Below are 18,718 nucleotides of genomic sequence, written 5' to 3'. Positions count from 1 at the left end.
TAAACCCTAAGGCCAAATGGCCAGAGAACTCCACCAGTTGTCCCAAGATGAGGCACAGAAGGTCACCAGAGTCTTTCCTTCTGATGGCAAACAGACTCTTCGGGCCTGCTCTGACCTTCCTCCCTTCAGTGGCTCTGTAACACAACATCTGGACTGTGGCCAGAAAATGCTTCAGCCCAGTGGGCGAGGACGAGGGCATTCTTGACTTTTGCGGAGTTAAACACTTGGAGAAATTTCAGGAAGAAAGCACTTGGTGAAAGGTAAAAGCTAGCTGGCCCGTCAGCCCCCTGCCTGCTGCTCCGCTCATTTGGATTTTCATGGGTCTTAGCGTGTTTATTCTTGTCTTTCCAGTGGCCAAAGGATAAGTTTAAATTTCTTATTTCCTCTAGGGAGCCCGGAAAAAGGCAACAGGCATCAAATACAGGAAATCATGTGGAGAGGATCTCTTATTTATTACGGTTCCCTTATTACTTCCCCTCCCCCAGCCTCCGCCCCCACCTCCAGCCACACTGTGTCTTCCAGCTTTTTCCTGCTGCAGAGAACAGAAGGCGGTTCACCTCTGCTCCCAGAGGTCTGTGTGAGCCCTGAGGCTCTGAAGTCTGGTCTTGGAAACCCCACCCTCCTGTGGCTGTGTGACTGAATGGGAGGCCCTTGAGTTTCACCTCACCTAAGAGGTTCTTGGGAAGATCTCCAGGACTGGGTCAAATTTTAGGAGGCTGCAAACCACAGAAGAGAAAGGTAGGTCCCTGAATTATTTTGTTCCTTCTTGCTGTGGATCGAGCTGCTCTGAAGTAGATGTGAGTGTCCATATGGCTTCTCCAGTTGGCTGAGGGGTTTCTCCATGTGTGTCTTGTTGAGATTTACTGATACCTGGACTGTGAGAAAAAATTGTGAGCAGGGAGGTGACATTTGGGTTTTTTGAATTTGAATGTCTTTGGATAAAGAAGACTAACTAGTATGGTACGTAAAACATGAAGGTGATTCTTATTTTCTTCGGAGGGCAAATCTCATTAGAAGTTGCATGTTTTGGGCTTCTGCATAAGGGGGAAAAGCTTACCGCCTGCCTTTTCTTTTCAAAACAGACCCCTACCATGATTTTTTAAAAAAATTTCTTTCTAAGACGAGCTTCTTTTTTTGTTTTTATTTTTATTTAATTTTGATTTTTTTTTTTTGGAGTTAAAAATGTACCAGAGTTCACAAAGGATTTCTCACAAGAATAGAAAAAGGTGTTTGTTTGTTTTAAGATTTTATTTGTTTATTTTAGAGAGAGAGAGCATGAGAGAGGGAGAGAGAGATGGATCATCAATAGGGGGGAGGGGTAGAGGGAGAAGCAGACTCCCTGCTGAGCAAGGAGCAGGACGTGGGACTCGATCCCAGGACTCTGGAATCATGACCTGAGCCGAAGGCAGACGCTTAACCAACTGAGCCACCCAGGCACCTGAAACAGGTGTTTCTAATTTAGTGTACCTGTAAGTTATAAGTAAATGAACAAGCATTTGTTCAGGATCTGGTGGACTTCCATGTTAATTTTCCATGTTTGAAAATATGAAACCATTGCTCTCTCTGCTGTTTCCTGAAATCAGAAGTGTGTAGTGACAATGTCTATCAAGTGGTGGCTGGAAGGCTGATTTTATTTATCCTGCTGTGATAACTGGTTGCCAGGATGGTGCTCACCCCTTGGCTGGTGGCTTTCATTGGTCACTATGGAGAGTCAAGATGATGTGTCAACCCAGACCTGGAGAGGGGTCAAGCTTTATTCAAATAATAGGACATATTTCTCTGGGTTATTTTTTTGCCTTTCCTGTTTCTGTTGTTTCATTTTTGTCTTCACAATTGTGCCTTCTTCTGGAAGAAATATCTTCTGGTGGCGTCACAGAATATTAGCCAGTTTATAGTCATTTATTGAATACTGGCTATTCTTCCCAAGCTTATTCAGTTCAGATGCTTGTGATTTCTTGCCACTTATGAATTCTACCTTAGCACAGTCTCTCTCCATTCCATCCTCCATATCCTACTACAGGGTTCTTGGGAAAATGCAATTCTGATGATGTCATTCTCCTCAGTGAAATATTTCCTCTTCACCCCATTGCTTACATCCTTGCTACCTAAAGGGTAGACTGTTCTGAGAACAGCTGTATCACCCCTCACTTGGAGCTTGTTAGGGATGCAAATTCTCCACTCCCTCCCCAGATTTAAAGAATCTGTATTTTAACCAGGTCCCTGGGAGATTCATATGCACATTAAAGCTTGAGAAACTCCAACTTAAGAAAAGCAGACAAGACCTTCTAAGTTTGTTCGTTTTCATCCCATCCAGCCTTACCTCTCACCACCTGTCTTTCCTGCCATACTGAACACCTTCTCTTTCTCTAGGATGTGAGAGCTTAATGCCTACCTACACCTTTGTGTGCTGTTCTCCCTGTCCAGGAGGTCACCATTCATCTTCATCTGCAGCCTGCTAGGTCCCCCTCCATCCCCTCACCCAGTCTGCCTCAGACCAAGTGTCTCTCCAGTCCATGCTTTATAGCACTTGGTGAAATGCTTCTGTCATAGCCCATAGGATGCTATATATTATGACTGCTATGCTTATTTTCATCTGTGAGAGTTATGGGCTTTTATTTTTGAATCTAGAGCTCTTGAAGCAATGTCAAGTGTTTACTGAATTCATGAAGAAATGAATGAATGGACATATTGACTGAAGAACCCAAATTAATTACCAGACTGAGATCTACAGTTTGAAGTTTTCCAAGGAGATTGCCAATCCCCATAATATTTTCCCATGCTGTCTTTTATGACACTTTGTTGGATTTTTTTCACCAAGTGTTTTGAGTACCCACTGTGTGCCATACCTTTCAGAATCTATTTTTTCTAGAGAGAAAGAGAACACGTGTGAGTGGAGGTGGAGGGGGCAGAGGGAGAGGGAGAGAGAAAATCATAAGCAGACTCCACACTCAGTTTGGAGCCCAACATGGGCCTTGATCTTATGACCCTGAGATCATGACCTGAGCCAAAATCAAGAGTTGGATGCTTAACCAACTGAACCACCAGGCGTCCCCAGAATCTTTTCTCTATGTCTCTATGGATAGCCTCTGCCATTAGGTGTTTCTCTACCAGTGCCCCTGTTGTCCACCACTCTACGTCAGAGACTTACTCATTTTTCAGCATCTATGTACCAAGCACATGACACCTACTGGACACTGTGCTGTGCGCTTGGGATATGATGGCAAATGACACAGATGTGACTACTGCCTCCATGCAGCTCCCCTTGCAGAGAGCACATTCTTGATCATCCTCTACCCCACTTCTCCCTAAAACGTTAAGGAAAGCTGAAGTCTGATCTCTAATCCATATTGGCACATCCAGGGAAAGGCATTAGGCGCTGGAAGGCAGCGGGATTTAGGAGAAAGAAAGCTGGGTTGTGTTTTGGGACCCTGATTCAGCCCTGTACCTGGAACTCACTTGCCATGGGAATTAGGGTGGGGCCACACCCATTCTCTGAACTTTGATTTTTCTCTAGTGGTGAGCAAGATACAGAGCCATAAGAAGAGAAGCTCTTGCCTTTAAGGGCACATGGAGAAGATGATGTCCAGGGAGTCTCTGTGCTCACCTTCTCTCTTGCTGCATGTTGATTGAAAGCCAATGCTCTGTAGTACTCTGAGTCAAGTGGGCAAAGAATAGATCTTAAAGGAGTCGGGGCATTGTTCTGCTGTGTGCTCAGCCAGCAAGCACAGTGTGGCAGTGTTTCCTAAGGAGCAGTGCCCTGCAGCTTGAAGAAACCCACTTGACATTAGCTGTTGGGTACAGAGCTGGCTGAAGTAGGGCAACTAAGGAAGGAGACAGTGTCATCCTCAGGCAATCTCTGTCTTTGGAAAGCAGCCAGAAGGGAAGAATATAGCTCTACCAAGTAGTCCAGGATGAATCTAAGAGTTTCAAGACATCTAGCCAGTCCCTGACCCTCACTGTGACAGAGCTACAAAGATTTCTTTTTTCTTTTTCCACCTAAATATCTGTGTCTTAAGCAGATGTCACCTAGAACTCAAGGTTGGGCAGGACATAGTATACGTTGTCCCCATGCTTGGTGCTCCCATGGGGCACATGGTCACCCTGTCTTTGCTATCCAGACACAACCAGCAGCTTAGTCTATGGCAAACTGCTTGGGCAATCCAGATAATGACTCTTTCAGTCTTCAAGCCCACTTGTGTTGCTCCCTCATTTTCTGGAGCTTCCAAAGGAAATGTCCCTAGATCTTCTGGATTCCTTCTTGCTACCTGTTACTCATGCATCTCTTTGCCTCCACCTTCCTGCACACCCGCCTTGTCTTTTTTCACCTTTCAGCAGCCAAAGTGCCTTCTGCTGGTCATTTCCTAACCATTCAAGTTAACATTAATCTCTATAAGTAAGCACAAGTTGTAGCAACAAAAGGATGGTCAGCCTGCATAAGAGGTTTCTAATGGTCTCCCACCAACCTCACAATGTACCAGAGATCAACCTTGGCCATACCTGGTCAACACTTCTTTTTAAAATCAGAGGCAGGGGCGCTTGGATGGCTCAGTGGGTTGGGCCGCTGTCTTCGGCTCAGGTTATGAACTCAGGGTCCTGGGATCGAGTCCCACATCAGGCTCTCTGCTTGGCAGGGAGCCTGCTTCCCTTCCTCTCTCTCTGCCTGCTTCTCTGCCTACTTGTGATCTCTGTCTGTCAAATAAATAAATAAAATCTTTAAAAAAAAAAAATCAGAGGCAGACCTGGTTTTGAATCCCCCTTCTGTCACTTCCTTTCATAAGTAACTACATCTTGCCAAGTCTTAGTTTCATTTTTGGAAAAGCAGATAATCTTTTGCACACAAGGTCATAGAGATCAATCAGTTTCAGTACCTAATGTGTTGCCTCAAGGCACACATCAGATCTTACAAGAGGAGGCTGGCGAACATTATAAAAATGAGGAAATTGTCAAAAAAGTTGGTCTCGTAGCATGTGAAGGTTGTCTTCAAATATTTAAAGATTGCTCCATGTGGGGAAAGAAGTTAACAGAAGATTGACGAGTGAAAATTATAGGGTAACAGGTTTTAGTTCAACGTGTGGAAGTATTTACCCACCGTCAAGACTGTCTAAAACCGGGTGAGCTGCCTTGCGGCGTGGTGAACACCCTGTCCCAGGCAGTGTGCCAGCACCCTGTTAGCCCGTGGCCGGGGTGTTCCCGAAGGGATGCCCGCACTGGGTGGGGTCCGGGTGATGACCTCTCGGTCCTTCCCGCTCAAAGCTACCAGGACTCTTGTGATGTCAGGTTCCCAACACAAACCACTAAAGGAGGGTTACCAAAAAAAAAAAAAAAAAAAAGGCGTCAGGCTGTAGAGTGATCATAGCTGCATTTTTACTAGCTCACCCAACGTATCTGAAATGATCGTTTCTAAATAGGGTCTTTGCCACAAAAATAGAGCTACAATGGACTTCCAGGAAAAGCAAAAAAGAAATGAGAACAATGGAGTGGGAAAAGTTCACCCCAAACCACTCTTCTTGGGTTACTCTTTAACTAGATTGTGGGTTCCTCCTTGTGCTGCAAACACATTCTTATTTGATGGAAAATTGTCATATTTTGGTACATTTTCTACCAAACTAGGTTCAGGCAAGCAACAGCAAACTCATAGCTTTGTCTCTGATCTCTGCCATATCCAAGAAACAGAAGCACTACTCTATAGAGATGTATTCTTAGCTGTTCAGAAATCTAATTTTTATATCTTCTTTTTTTAAAGATTTTATTTATTTATTTGACAGAGAGAGAGATAGAGAGCAAGAGAGGGAACAAAAGACAGGGGAGTGGGAAGGGGAGAAGCAGGCTTCCCGCTGAGCAAGGACCCTAACACTGGGCTTGATCCCAGGACCCCGGGATCATGACCCGAGCTGAAGGTAGATGCTTAACCAACTGAGCTACAGAGGTGCCCCCAGAAACCTTTTTTTTTTAATTTTTTTTTTTAATTTTCAGAATAACCGTATTCATTATTTTTGCACCACACCCAGTGCTCCATGCAATCCGTGCCCTCTATAATACCCACCACCTGGTACCCCCCACCTCCCACCCCCCGCCCCTTCAAAACCCTCAGACTGTTTTTCAGAAACCTTATTTTTAAAAGTGCTAAATAAATGGTGCTACTTTCCTCTAAATGGTAGGGACCATAAGCAGGATACATGACTCTTGTTGGGGAGAGGAGAACCAGGCTGTCTGCCTGCTCTAAGTTGAGGTCTTTGGTCATTGTTCCCATCCACCTTTCTTTTCTGCTGAATGAGCCACGTTGATCACAGCCTCTCTGCCAGTTAAGGACCTGGAGACTTAGGAGTCAGGAGCTCAGGTGGGTTGGGAGCTCAGGTGGGTCCCAGGTGCGTCCTGTATTGCTGAGCTACCCCAGTCTTCTTTGCTAGTACTTTAGCTTCGTGGACTCCAAAGAACTGGCTGATCAAGTGTTTTTGAAACCTCGAATCTTCTGCAGTTGCTTGGGGAACAAGTCAGTATGCCCGGCTCTTTTCAATCTTGTTTTAGGATCCCAGAGAAAAAGAGCAGTTGTCCTCGCCACAGAAATGGGTATCAGCAAATGCTCCGTTCTATGAAAGCTAATCGAAACCGTGATATATTTTATTCTCCAGGTTTACCTAGGCTTGATCTCTTAAAAACAAAGTTTTAAAAAAATCCCTTTGAAATATAAAGAACTGTGCATGGCAAAACCATAGACATCCATGCAGACCAGTGTGTTTATTTTTAGATGCACATCAGCCTGGCCAGCACAGCAAAGCAACTGTCTAATGTCCAAACTATGGCCCTGGGAATTTCCTCTAACAAGGCTGTGTTTCCGTGCATTGTTACAGTACAAAGGGCAGGAGGCCTGAGTGGAAGGCTCATGGTAACCCCGCCCAGCGAGAGATCTGGAACCTGTCATTCCCTCAATCTACATGGTCCTTAGTGCCGGGGTCAACATGGAGGTCGCCTGCCAGCTCTGGGCAGATGCAAATGAGTAGACATGTATGATTATTTCATCTAAAAATATCCCAGAGACCCGTGAGTCCATTTCAAAAATAAAGGCTCAGCTTTCTATCAACAGCCAAGGATCTAATCCTTATCCGGGCCATGAAGTGGATTCTGGTCTAGCCCAGACACAGGGATGTCATTCAAAGGTTCTGCATTTGACCGCAATTAATAAAGGGGTTGTCAAGCATATTGTAGTACAAAAACATCTGTGCCACATACTACAGCCACACACATACACACACACACACACACACACACACACACACGGAGAGCAGGTATCAGATAGTTATCTGAATCACCCTGATCTTTACTGCTCTCTTAGGCCAGTTTCTGTTCCTTAATCTATCTATCTATGAAATGGGTGCAATAAACTTCATGTCCTATTAGTTTTGGGGAGAAATAAGGTACAGTATTACAAATCAACTGACTCAAAATAGACTTCTGCTAAAAGTTTTATATTTGGGGCCTAATATGCTTGGTGCACCTTACAAGAAATTATTGTCAGAATTTTGACCATCAAGGCTATGGGGGGGATTTGGTTGTTGCTGTTTTGAGGGTTGCTTTTTTGTTTTTGTTTGTTTGATCTTCTATTATTGTTATTGTTATTATTGTTATTATTATTTGCCACTATAAAGAAAGAAACCTAATCTGTGACTTCATTGGCAGACTTTGCTAGTTGAGCTGTCATGGCATTGCCAAGCTGTCCCTGCTGCTGGGGAAGGTCACCGCATTAGACTCAAGGTCGCAACACTCAGGGTTTTATCTGGGGGTCACTGCGGAAGATGAAGGGGTGGGTCTCAGGTCAGTGTGTAGCGGACCCTATCCACTCTCTGCAGGGTCTTCGACCTGCATTCCAGCAGCCTGTGTGGGGATGGGGCCCTGGTACCATCAAAGGCCGAGGGGCAAGGGGACCGCACTTACACAGGGCGGCCCTGAGCTGGGATTGTAGGACTCTGTTAGTAGGTGGATGTCCAAACCCCTTCAGGTCTGCAGATTCAGGAAAAGGTGTTGTAGCCCTTTGAAGAAAATGCAAGAATGTTGTTAAAAACGCCTTTATGGATTGTTTTGTTTGCAAGTGTTTATTATCAGACACCCCTCAGGGGTTCACAGGGCAGGTTGCAAATGTCCGAAGTGGGGCCTGGGAATTTCCTTCTACAAAGGCCCTGCTTCCTCTCTTTGTTAATCCTCAGAGAACAAGTGGAAGCATTACTAGAGATCCTGACTTAACCCCTTCTCCTGTCCACCGCGCCTGGGTCCCCACTTCACGGAACAATCAAACCTCCAGCCTGTTAAGGAGCAGAGAGATCTCAGGGTGCATGGGTGTGCACTTGTAGGGGTGTGTGTGTGTGTATGTGTGTGTATGTGTTGGTGAGAAATAGATAATAAAGCACAAAGCATAACATTTTAAAAGCTTTCATTCAGTATCAAGACATGCACCCAATCATGGTTTAGACCAGGGAAAATTTCTACTTTCTTTACCATATATGCTTCTCTATGAAAAAGGCTGATCTAGTTCTAGTTTCCTGTCTCTGGAGCACGACCCTTCTAGAATGACAGTTGCTGTTCTCTTTTTGGGATCCACTTACTGCCTAACGTGGAACACCACGAATTGAAGATCTTCCAATCAACCCAGTGGTTTTATGCTAAGACCTAAATTCTACTGGGCACCAAGGAGAAGTAGACATTCTGCCTGCAAGAAATGTCAAAAATATGTAAATTTTACAGATCTATACAGATCTGGCAAAGAAGCCAGATAACTGTAGAGTCTAAGTTTGGGGCAATGGGAAGAGATACATGAACCCTCACCCAGCTGAGATTCTAAATATCCCCAGAGACATTTTCAGTGTCTCCTTTGCTCACAAATCTCCAAACACCAGCATGACTGAGTGCATGAGTACACATAGACACACATACGTGCATTCATGCACACCCACACACACACACACACACACGCACGCACGCACGCACATATCAGTCCCAGGAAATAACTTTGCCTTCCCAGAGGAAATAACTCCCTTGCTTTCTCACACCAACCCCATGAAAGGATCAGCTTCAACACCCACCTCTTCCTCCTCCTTTCCTGTCTCAAGAGATGACCTTTCCCACATCCAGAGCTCTGCTCCCCTCCCCTTCCCATCCCCCCCACCACCCCCAGTGGCCTCACTACCCTCCTCTCTGATTGGTTCTTTCCCATTATCCTCGAATTCTACACAGGTCCTTCTCATTTCAAAACGATAGGAACAGCAAATCTTCCACAACCCCATACTGCTCCTCCATCTTCCTTTTCTTTTGCCAAATACATTTTTGAAGAATTTTGGTTGTGTCCATCTTCATGTCATCACCAAGCACTCAGCCTGCAAACCACAGGGTTCTACTCCCCCACCCGCGCTCCCCGGAGCACATGCTGGAGAATGCGCTTGCCCAGACTCTCTCTAACCTCCATGTCCCTGAACCCGTCTCAGTTCCTTGCCCATGACACCTGTTGTTGATTATGGCCTCCCCCAGTCTGGTCCCTGCTTGCTGGGACCCCACAGGCTTCCTCCTCCTTCTCTCGCTGAGCCTTCCCCATTTTCTTTGTAGGTTCTTCCCTCCTGCTGTGCCCTCACCTTCCCGATGGCTGTGATCTGGACCACCTTCTCTTCTCCACCTGCACCACCTCCCTGCCACACTCTGTTCCTCTGTCTAAAGTCCTCTTTTCTCCTTTCTCTGTCAACTAAACATGGGTCCTCCAGACCCCATTTTAAATGTTACCCAGCACTTGATTGGGCCCCCCCCCCATCCATGTGCAGAGCTCTCCTCTCTTCCAGCTGTTGGCACAGCACTTCCCCAAGCCTCTGCTAGAGTCCTTGTGTATTTGCATTCACAGCGAGTGTTCTCCTGCACGTTCTCCCAGGAGGGAGGGATGCCATCGTATTCATCTTTTTATTCCTGGCCCCTGGCATGGTACCTGGCACAGCAGGTTTTCGATCAATGTTTGATAGAAAATTGGGAAAGAAGTGTCCTTTCACAGACATTTCGGTATAAGCTTATCCCTGAGCTTGAATAACACCTGTACTGTTATGCGATGGCTGTATTAAGAAGCCTTGATATTTTAAAAAGATTTATTTGTTTATTTATTTATTTGACAGAGAGAGAGAGAGATCACAAGTAGGCAGAGCAGCAGGCAGAGAGAGAGAGAGAGAGAGTGGGAGAAGCAGGCTCCCTGCTGAGCAGAGAGGCCAGTGCAGGGCTCATCCCAGGACCCCAAGATCATAACCTGAGCTGAAAGCAGAGGCTTAACTCACTGAGCTACCCAGGTGTCCCAAGAAGCTTTGATTTTAATATAATTTTTTAGAAGATTTATTTATTTATTTGAGAGAGCGAGAGAGGAGGGGAGGGGCCAAGGGAGAGGAAGAGAGATAATCTCCAGCAGGCTCCCCTTTGAGCATGGAGTCCAATGAGGAGCTCAGTCCCAGGACCCCGAGATCATGACCTGAGCTGAAATCAAGAGTCAGACGTCCAACCGACTGAGCCACCCAGGCACCCCTGTTTTTAATGTAATTTTTAAAACTAAGCTATGCACATTTAAGATACTAACAATACTTCACTTTTTCCCAAAACTGAAATCACAATTCTTAACACTTCTTATTTGAGGTTTCAATCCCTGTTTAAATGACAACTTGGACTTCATGTTGAATTTAAAGAGAGTTTCTGCATGTGTCATGAATGACAATGTATTTTCATGCACCTGAAGTGGGGTGGCCATGTCAGAGCAGGACCAAGAGTTTGCCAAGGTCACCGCTGCTTTGCTGGGAAGCGGGTGTTGTGTAAACTGCACCTGCAGAAGCCAGAGATGGATTTGCACAGTTGTCTGTAGGAGGACTGGGGAGACCCCAGGAGAATGAGCCTGAGCCGAGTCAGTGCAGAATCCAGCCGACCTGCGGTCTTCTGGCAGCTTGCAGGATAGGTCAGCGCTTCAAGGACAGAGGCTGAGGTCGCCCAGCTCTGCAACCTCCCTGGGCCAGGAGGAGAGAATAGGTGAACAGTTCTCTATTTTCAAGAATCTCAACCCTTTAAAATCTCTGTGTTGGGCTTTTGTGATAATGGGTGTAAAATATTAGCACCAGAGAACTAGCCATCACCCGCAGACAAACGGAATGGAGCACGGATCACAGTGCAGATTGCTGGGCCCCGCCAGACCTATTCCCATCTGTATGGGTAGGCAGGTGGGAACGGGGGCTGGGAAGGCGGCAGTCTGCGGAGTACGGGCTTTTCAAACAGCACGTGAGATGAGGCTTCCAAGGTCTGATGCACACTGAGCTGTGCATAAGTCACAATATTTAGAAAGTATCTGCCAGCTTGTGTTGAGAAAAGCGCTGACGCTGGCGGCCTAGGGGGCCCCTCCCTGCATTCCTCTTGTAGGTTAATAGTTTTGTCATCTGGGCTCATCTTTGCAGGGACCGTCTTCCTGTCAAAGTTGTAACCCTTCTCTGAGCTGCAAGTTTGGAGGAGAATCCTACACGGCTTTGCACCGTTGCTCATACCATCACGTGTTTAACTTTGGGTGTGTTTATGTCTTGGCAGCTTGTTCAGGGCACAACGGAGTGCAGGGACAGGAGCCGGGTTTGGGGTTCAGATTCTGCCTCAAGTTCTTCCATTTGTTTGCCCTCAAATCTATATAGGTTTTTTTTTTTGTTTTTTTTTTTTAAGATTTTATTCACTTATTTGACAGAGAAAGGGATCAGAAGTAGGCAGAGAGGCAGGCAAAGAGAGAGGGGGAAGCAGGCTCCCTGATGAGCAGAGAGCCCGATGCGGGGCTTGATCCCAGGACCCTGTGATTATGACCTGAACCGAAGGCAGAGTCTTAACCCACTGAGCCACCCAGGTACCCCTAAATCTGTATAGTTTTTAAACGAGGCTTGACAAATTGATGGACTGTTCTAAGCCTCCCTCTCTCAGATGGGAATAGCTAAGGAGTTCATAGAGTGTTGTGAAAATTAAATGACATCGTGCATGACCCATTTCTTTAAAAGTGCTCAACCCAGCCCCTGTGGTGGAGTTTGTTCTCCCCCAGAGGCAGCGATTAATAATAAAAACAAAAGTATCATTGATGGACTCTGGCAACTGAGGAACAGAGAGATTACATAATTTACCCGAATTTATGTAGCTAGTAAGTGGTAGAACTCGGACTTGAACCCAGGTACTCTGGTGCCAGATCCCACGCTCTTGACCTCTTAGAGCACCTCTGATTGTGCACTCACCATTCGTAAGCACTGGCCTACTCTGTGCCCAATGCTATGCTAGGTGCCAGGCATTCCATAATAGACAGATGGGGTCCTGCCTTGGGGCTGAGAGTGAGGAAAACAGGGATAACAAATAGACCATGCCAGCACAGTTCAGTAAGGGCTCTGACAGAGGGCTGTGAGGGGCAGAGGTATACACACAACTAGAGGGAGTCAGAGACAGCCTCTTGCACAGAATGACCTTGACTCGGACCTTGAAGGACAATGGGAGTTAGACAAGTGAACATGGAGGAAGGAGGCAGTTCTGGGCAGAGGCTGGAGAACACAGTGGTTGCAGGGCACTGAGGGGCTTCAAGGGGAGAGAAGAAGATGAGGACAAAGTGGCAGAGGGAGGTAAAGCTGGATAGGTAGGCAGAAGCCCTATGGTTAAGGGTTTTAGCTGAAGGTAATTTGTCATTTGGAGAAAAGGAAAGACTCTCCATGAGCTAAGCCAGCAGCTCCCCATCTGTCAATGTTTCTCTAAACAAACATGGAACTTTTGATTCAACAGGCCTCGGCCTGGGGACCAGGCAACAGTATTTTTCCTCAAAAAAAAAAAAAAAAAAAAAAATCATGTTCTATCTCAGTGCTTATTAAACTTTTGTGTACCTCAGAGTCACCTCGGAGAGCTTGTTTTAACGCTGATCACTGGGCCTACTCCCCAGGATTTTTGGAACCTGGAGGTCAGGGTAGTCTCAAGAATTGGCATTTCTAACAAATTCCCGAGTGGTGTTCGTGCTACTGGTTTGTGGTCCTGTAGAGCAGAATCTCCAATCATATAGTCAAGAACTTAGGCTTAATTACTTATTTGTGTGATTCTTTTTTTTTTAAATTAAATTCAATTTAGTTAACATATAGTGTTTCATTAGTTTCGGGGTAGAGTTTAATGATTCATTAGTTGCATATAACACACAGTGTTCATTACATCACGTACCCACCCTAATATCCATCACCCGGTCCCCCCATCCCCCACCCCCACCCCTCCAGCAACCCTCAGTTCCTTCTCTATAATTAAGAGTCTCTTAATGGTTTGCCTTCCTCTGTTTTCATCTTATTTTATTTTTTCTTCCCTTCTTCTATGTTCCTCTGTTTTGTGTGATTCTTTTTTTTTTTAAAGGAAAGGTTTTGTGTTGTTTAAAGATTTTATTCATTTATTTGTCAGCGAGAGAGAGAGAGCACAAGCAGGGGAGCGGCAGGCGGAGGGAGAAGCAGGCTTTCCACTAAACAAGGAGCCCAAAGCAGGACTTGATTCCAGGACCTTGGGATTGAGGTCTGAGCTGAAGGAAGATGCTTAACCAACTGAGCCAGCCAGGCATCTCTGTTTTGTGTGATTCTTCAGCTGTATTGAAATTTGAAAATTCCTGCAAGGAAGAATGACTAAATCTTTTACCTTCTTTTCTCTAATGTTTCTTTAACTTTTGAATATTTCTGTAGTTGAAGAAAATTTAATCCAAATATTCCTGAAATTCTGATTGATTTTGATCAGTAAGTGCTCAAAATATGGTGACTTGTAGGTTTCATTGGAATTTCAAAAATCAACCTTTGAAACTTCTGTTTGCAAAGCAGGAAGTCACTTGTGGCCCAGAGCAAACACTTCAGGTGAAGGGTTTGCCTATTTGGAGGCCTTTAGAGTCTCAGCTTTTGAGCGTGTTTCTCTGCCTTTTAAAACAGTGTGATTCTAGGGCACCTGCGTGACTCAGTGGGTTAAAGCCTCTGCCTTCGGCTCAGATCATGATCCCAGGGTTTTGGGATCAAGCCCTACATGGGGTTCTCTGCTCAGCAGGGAGCCTGCTTCCCTTCCTCCCTCTCTCTCTCTCTCTCTCTCTCTCTCTGCCAGAGGCCTCCTTGTGATCTCTGTCAAATAAAAACAAACAAACAAACAAACAAAAAACCAGTGTGATTCTGAGTCTTTACAGAATGGGCTGTGGATGTGGAAATAGGCAATTGGTGTCTTTGAGTGTGGCCAGCTGGCTAAGAGCAACATATATCCCGATGGTTGTTATTTCCTCCTTGATTATCTATCAAAGCAGGAAGAGGCTGGGAAACGCAAAGTCACCCCAGACAAGGGAGGAGTGAAAGGATGGATGGAGAAGAAAGGATCTTGGAAGTTTCATGTTTCTCTTTGCTTACCAAACCAAACCAAACCAAACCGAAAAACTTACCTTTTTAAGTGTCATAGTCACAAACTTAATTTTCCACACCAAAGATTTAGAAGTAAAAGATAGATGTGAAAAATAGTAAGTGGCCTTAACCAGGCCTTAGCCATGATTAACACGAGTGATGGATCCAAGTGAGAGTCCCGGAGCAGAAACAAATATAAGTCACAAAAAACCAAGTTTCTGTGAGGGTTTGATGACCTATCCAGTAGCTTAAACTCCTCTATCTATAGTATTAAAATGCAAACACCATTCTGGATATCTGGGAACATCTGGACATCCTCATCCATCCAAAGCAGATTCAATTCCATTAACAGTCTCTGTTGCAGATAGAAGAAATGGGCTAAATGTGTATTTCAGGATTTTTTTCGGTCCTCCCCAATTTTGCTCCTTAGTTTATCGATGAAATACATGAACTCTGCCTTCCATATCCTCCCAGCAAGATTCAACATTTAATGAAAGTCACCTTTGAGTTTTGAAATGATGAGTTCAAAGGGAAGTTACTAAAAATAATTGAAATTAACAGTAATTATATAAAAAGGAAATAAGCAGAAATGACTTTCATTGAGCCCAAGAAGTCATGAATTTGTACTGATGTGCTCTTTCTCCTCATTTATTTAATTTCTACATAGAGATTTTAGTTGATGTCCCCCAGATTTATCAGTGTGGTTGTCTGCTCAGTTGCTCTGAGCTCCCCCCAAGCCCTTGGGGGAGCCAGTGCCCTCCCATTTCCTGATGTCCCCACCACACCTTTGTGCTACCTCAGTCCCAACCCCTGCCTGCACTCAACCCAGACAGGTGGACCTTGGCCACTCAACATGCATGAAAGCAAGACTTCCACCTTTACAGGTAGAAAAAGCTCACACACATACACATACATGCATACCTTATTGCCCTTACTCTGCTTTATGTTGCTACACAGCATTTTTGCACATCTGATATATAACTTATGTTTACTGTCTATATTACTGGCAGAAAAGAAATGGCGGTGTCAAAGGCTAACTGGAAAACCATAGAATATGGAAAACCATAGTCCATTAAGTCAACAGAGCACGAGTTCGGTTACCCCCCACAGGGCACAGAGAAGCAAGGAGGTTGATGCTGGGGTGTCAGAGAAGCCTGGCAAAACCTGTGGCTGAGGTAGAAGGAGTTCCCCAGAATTAAGCAGAGGGTGGAGGACTGTAACCTGGCAAGGAAAGTAGGGAGCAAATACCCAGCTCCCCTTTCTTTCCATCCTGCAGTCTCCTGCTGGGATCTCTCTCCTTCCCGTTCTTCTCATTGCCCTCCAAGATGACAAGGCACTGCAGGATGTGGGATTGGCCTCCTGGGCACAGAGCAGGGGAGAGAAAGGTGGAGGGGGGGACCTGGAAGCTTGTCAGCACTCTTGGCCAACTAGATCATAAGTTCCTACAGGACCCCTGTTTTAGTTATGGCTTATCTCCAGCAGATGAGTCTGGAGCATTGGTTTTCATCAGTATTTGCTGAATGAATGAATGAATGAATGATGCATGGGTTTAGAAGAAGCAGCATGCACAAGGAGGATCTGAGTAACACGGAGTGTGTGAGGCGAATCCACGCACCGTCGCTATTACCATATTTAAATCCATCCTTACTCATAGTGCTTTCATGGGAAGGGATAATTTGAAGGGCAGGCAAACCTGGAAGAAAAGAACGAGAGGATACCTGGCATCTGATTGTACGCATATTATACTAAGGAGTTATTCAAAAGTTCACTTTGTACATTTCTAAAATCTTGCTCGCCACGCAGCCTGGTTTGACAAACGAGAGATGGCCCCCTGTGCTGTCCATCCAGCAGCACAACAACCATGGTCTGAAGGTGATGCTCTGGGATCCACAGACGCTGGAGTCCTGAGTGGGGTTCAGCCCCGGCCAACTCCACCCCAGGCAGGACACGGGGCCTCAGACATGAGGCAGTTCTGTGTTCCATCCTCTCCAAATCAACTCTAAGACAGAGTTTTGTTCTCCCCCCTCTTTTTTAAAATATAAATTCAATTAGCCAACTTACAGTACATCATTAGTTTCAGATGTAGTGTTCAATAATTTACCAGTTGCGTAAATACCCAGTGCTTATTACATCACTAAATACCATCGCTCAGTTACACCATCCCTCCAACCCCCTTTTATTTGATTCCTATGGTTAAGAATCTCTTATGGTTTCTCTCTCTCTCTGATTTCTTCCCATTCAGTTTTTCCTCCCTTCCCCTATGATCCTCTGCGCTGTTTCTTAGTATCCCTCGTATGAGTGAAAGCATGTGCTAATTGTCTTTTTCTGCTTGGCTTATTTGGTTCAGCATAATCGCTTCCAGTTCCATCCATGTCGATGTAAATGGCAAGAGGGCATCCTTTTTCATGGCTGAGTAATATTCCATTGTGTATATGACCCACATGAGATGGAGTTTCTAGTCTTTAACATGGGACAACAATTGCTCCTCCCTCAAAGAGTTTTGGGGCTTGCTCAGGGCTTGACCCTCACTGCCTGACAGGGTATAAACAGTAGTAACCAGAAGGATCACTTCTTGTGCAAGATGCAGTCTTTAATCTCAGAAGTGGAAACTAGAAGGCAGTGCAGAGGCCCGGCTTTCTGTGCTGGAGCCATTCCTGCATGTTCTTGATTAGAGAGGGGGTCAGGAGGTAAAAGGACGGCCGGCCCTAGAGGATGGCTTCACCCCTGGCCCCGAGCAGGACTTCCTGCTTCCTTCCTTCAAGTCAAGTGAAGTTGAAGCTGGTTTCCCTTCTGACCCCTAGTCAGAGTAGCACACCGCCCTTTTTTTTCAGGTGGTCTGGGGAGAGTGGGGGGTGCTCAGAACTGTGCTGAGAAAGAGGAGTGTGTGGCTCTTCCTTCCTCTGGCCGGAGAGCAGCCTCCATATGGAGCTGAAGTGAGAAGCAGGTGAGGACCTCGGGGAAGGGGAAAGGCGAGGTCAGCTTCCCCTGGAGGAGATGGGAAATGCCTTAGTGAGTCTTGGGATTCACATGGGCTTCCTTCTCCGGCTCTCCCCCACTTTTCTTTGCCAGTGGCTTCCTCCACCTCCTTTGGGGTCTGTACCCCTAAATGCACTGCTCCAGGTTAAAGAGATGAGGCTTGTGAATGAAGAGAGAAGGAGCGACACTCAGACTCCAAGTTCTCCCAGGGCTCTGTGAGGACCTTGCAAGAGACGCCCTGAAACTGGGGGCCCCCGAGGGTGGCATGTGGGGAGAGGATCCCCTAGTTGCCGGCAATAAGGTGGTGTGAAATCTGTAGAGAATTTAAAATCGATAATAAAACCAACTAAAGGACTTTTAAAATATTATCACTGCATGGTAGCAATTCCAAACGCTGTCAGTGACTAAATACTCTTCCTAGAAAATCTTTTGTTGGTCTAACTTCTAGACAAGGGCTGCCATCACTGGTGAATTTCAGCAATATAAACTCCTGATAATCAGACTTCCATTCCTTATTTTTAAATAAAGATTGTATCCTACGTAGAAGTTAACCTGCTAAGGGCACTTGGGTGGCTCAGTGGATTAAAGCCTCTGCCTTCGGCTTGGGTCATGATCCCAGAGTCCTGGCATCGAGCCCTGCATAGTGCTTTCTGCTCAGCAGGGAGCCTGATTCCCCACCCCACTGCCTGCTTGTGATCTCTCTTTTCCTCTCTGTCAAATAAATAAAATCCTTAAAGAAAGATAAGTTAGAATAAGCTTTTTTTTATAAATAAAAAATAAATAAACAAGGTTAGCATGGTGGTTGTATAGACCAAGAAGCGGAACAGAAGCTGCCTCAACTCTGTTATTCTTTGGAACCACCTGAAGTTTTTATTTGCATTTAAAATTTTAAACGGTGAAGGGCTTGCCTGGGTGGCTCAGTCAGTTAAGCATTCAACTCTTCAGCTCAGGGCATGATCTCAGGGTCCTGGGACTGAGTCCCACATCGGGCTCTGAGCTCAGTGAGCAGTCTACTTGGGATTAGCTCCCTCTCCCTACTTAGGTGTGCGTGCTCTCTCTCTCTCTTGCTCTCTCTCTCGTAATAATATCTTTAAAATTTTTTTAAATTAATAAATAAAAAAGATTAAAACCATGAAGTAGAATACTACTCACAAATTATACTCTTTTTCATTTGGCGGGTACAAAACTTACCTCCCCCTTACATGTTTTATTGAATTTTAATGTTTTAGAGTGAAATGTTTTCTTTTTTAGCCATTCTAAATCTGAATAATTTCATCAAGAAAATAAGGATTATTACTAAAAATAATGTTCTCATGTACAAGAGGGAAGAGTTAGTAAGAGATCTGGTGGAG

General features: G+C 45.2%; 1 protein-coding gene across 5 annotated transcripts in view; it reads left to right on the top strand.

Moving 5' to 3' along the window:
- Positions 1 to 552: 552 nt before the first annotated feature.
- The window catches only part of ADGRF5 (adhesion G protein-coupled receptor F5), a 98,081-nt gene continuing 79,915 nt past the window's right edge, over positions 553 to 18,718 (top strand). For all 5 annotated transcript variants that reach the window (XM_044252387.1, XM_044252360.1, XM_044252377.1 and 2 more), the window contains exon 1: positions 553 to 738. The gene's annotated coding sequence lies outside the window, so the exon portion shown is untranslated. The remainder of the gene's footprint in view (positions 739 to 18,718) is intronic.

This window comes from Neovison vison, chromosome 1 (genome assembly GCF_020171115.1).
Source record: "Neovison vison isolate M4711 chromosome 1, ASM_NN_V1, whole genome shotgun sequence".
In the NCBI taxonomy this organism is placed as follows: Eukaryota; Metazoa; Chordata; class Mammalia; order Carnivora; family Mustelidae; genus Neogale; species Neogale vison.
The sequence above is the reverse complement of the archived record's forward strand: the minus strand, read 5'-3'. Positions and strand labels throughout refer to the sequence as shown.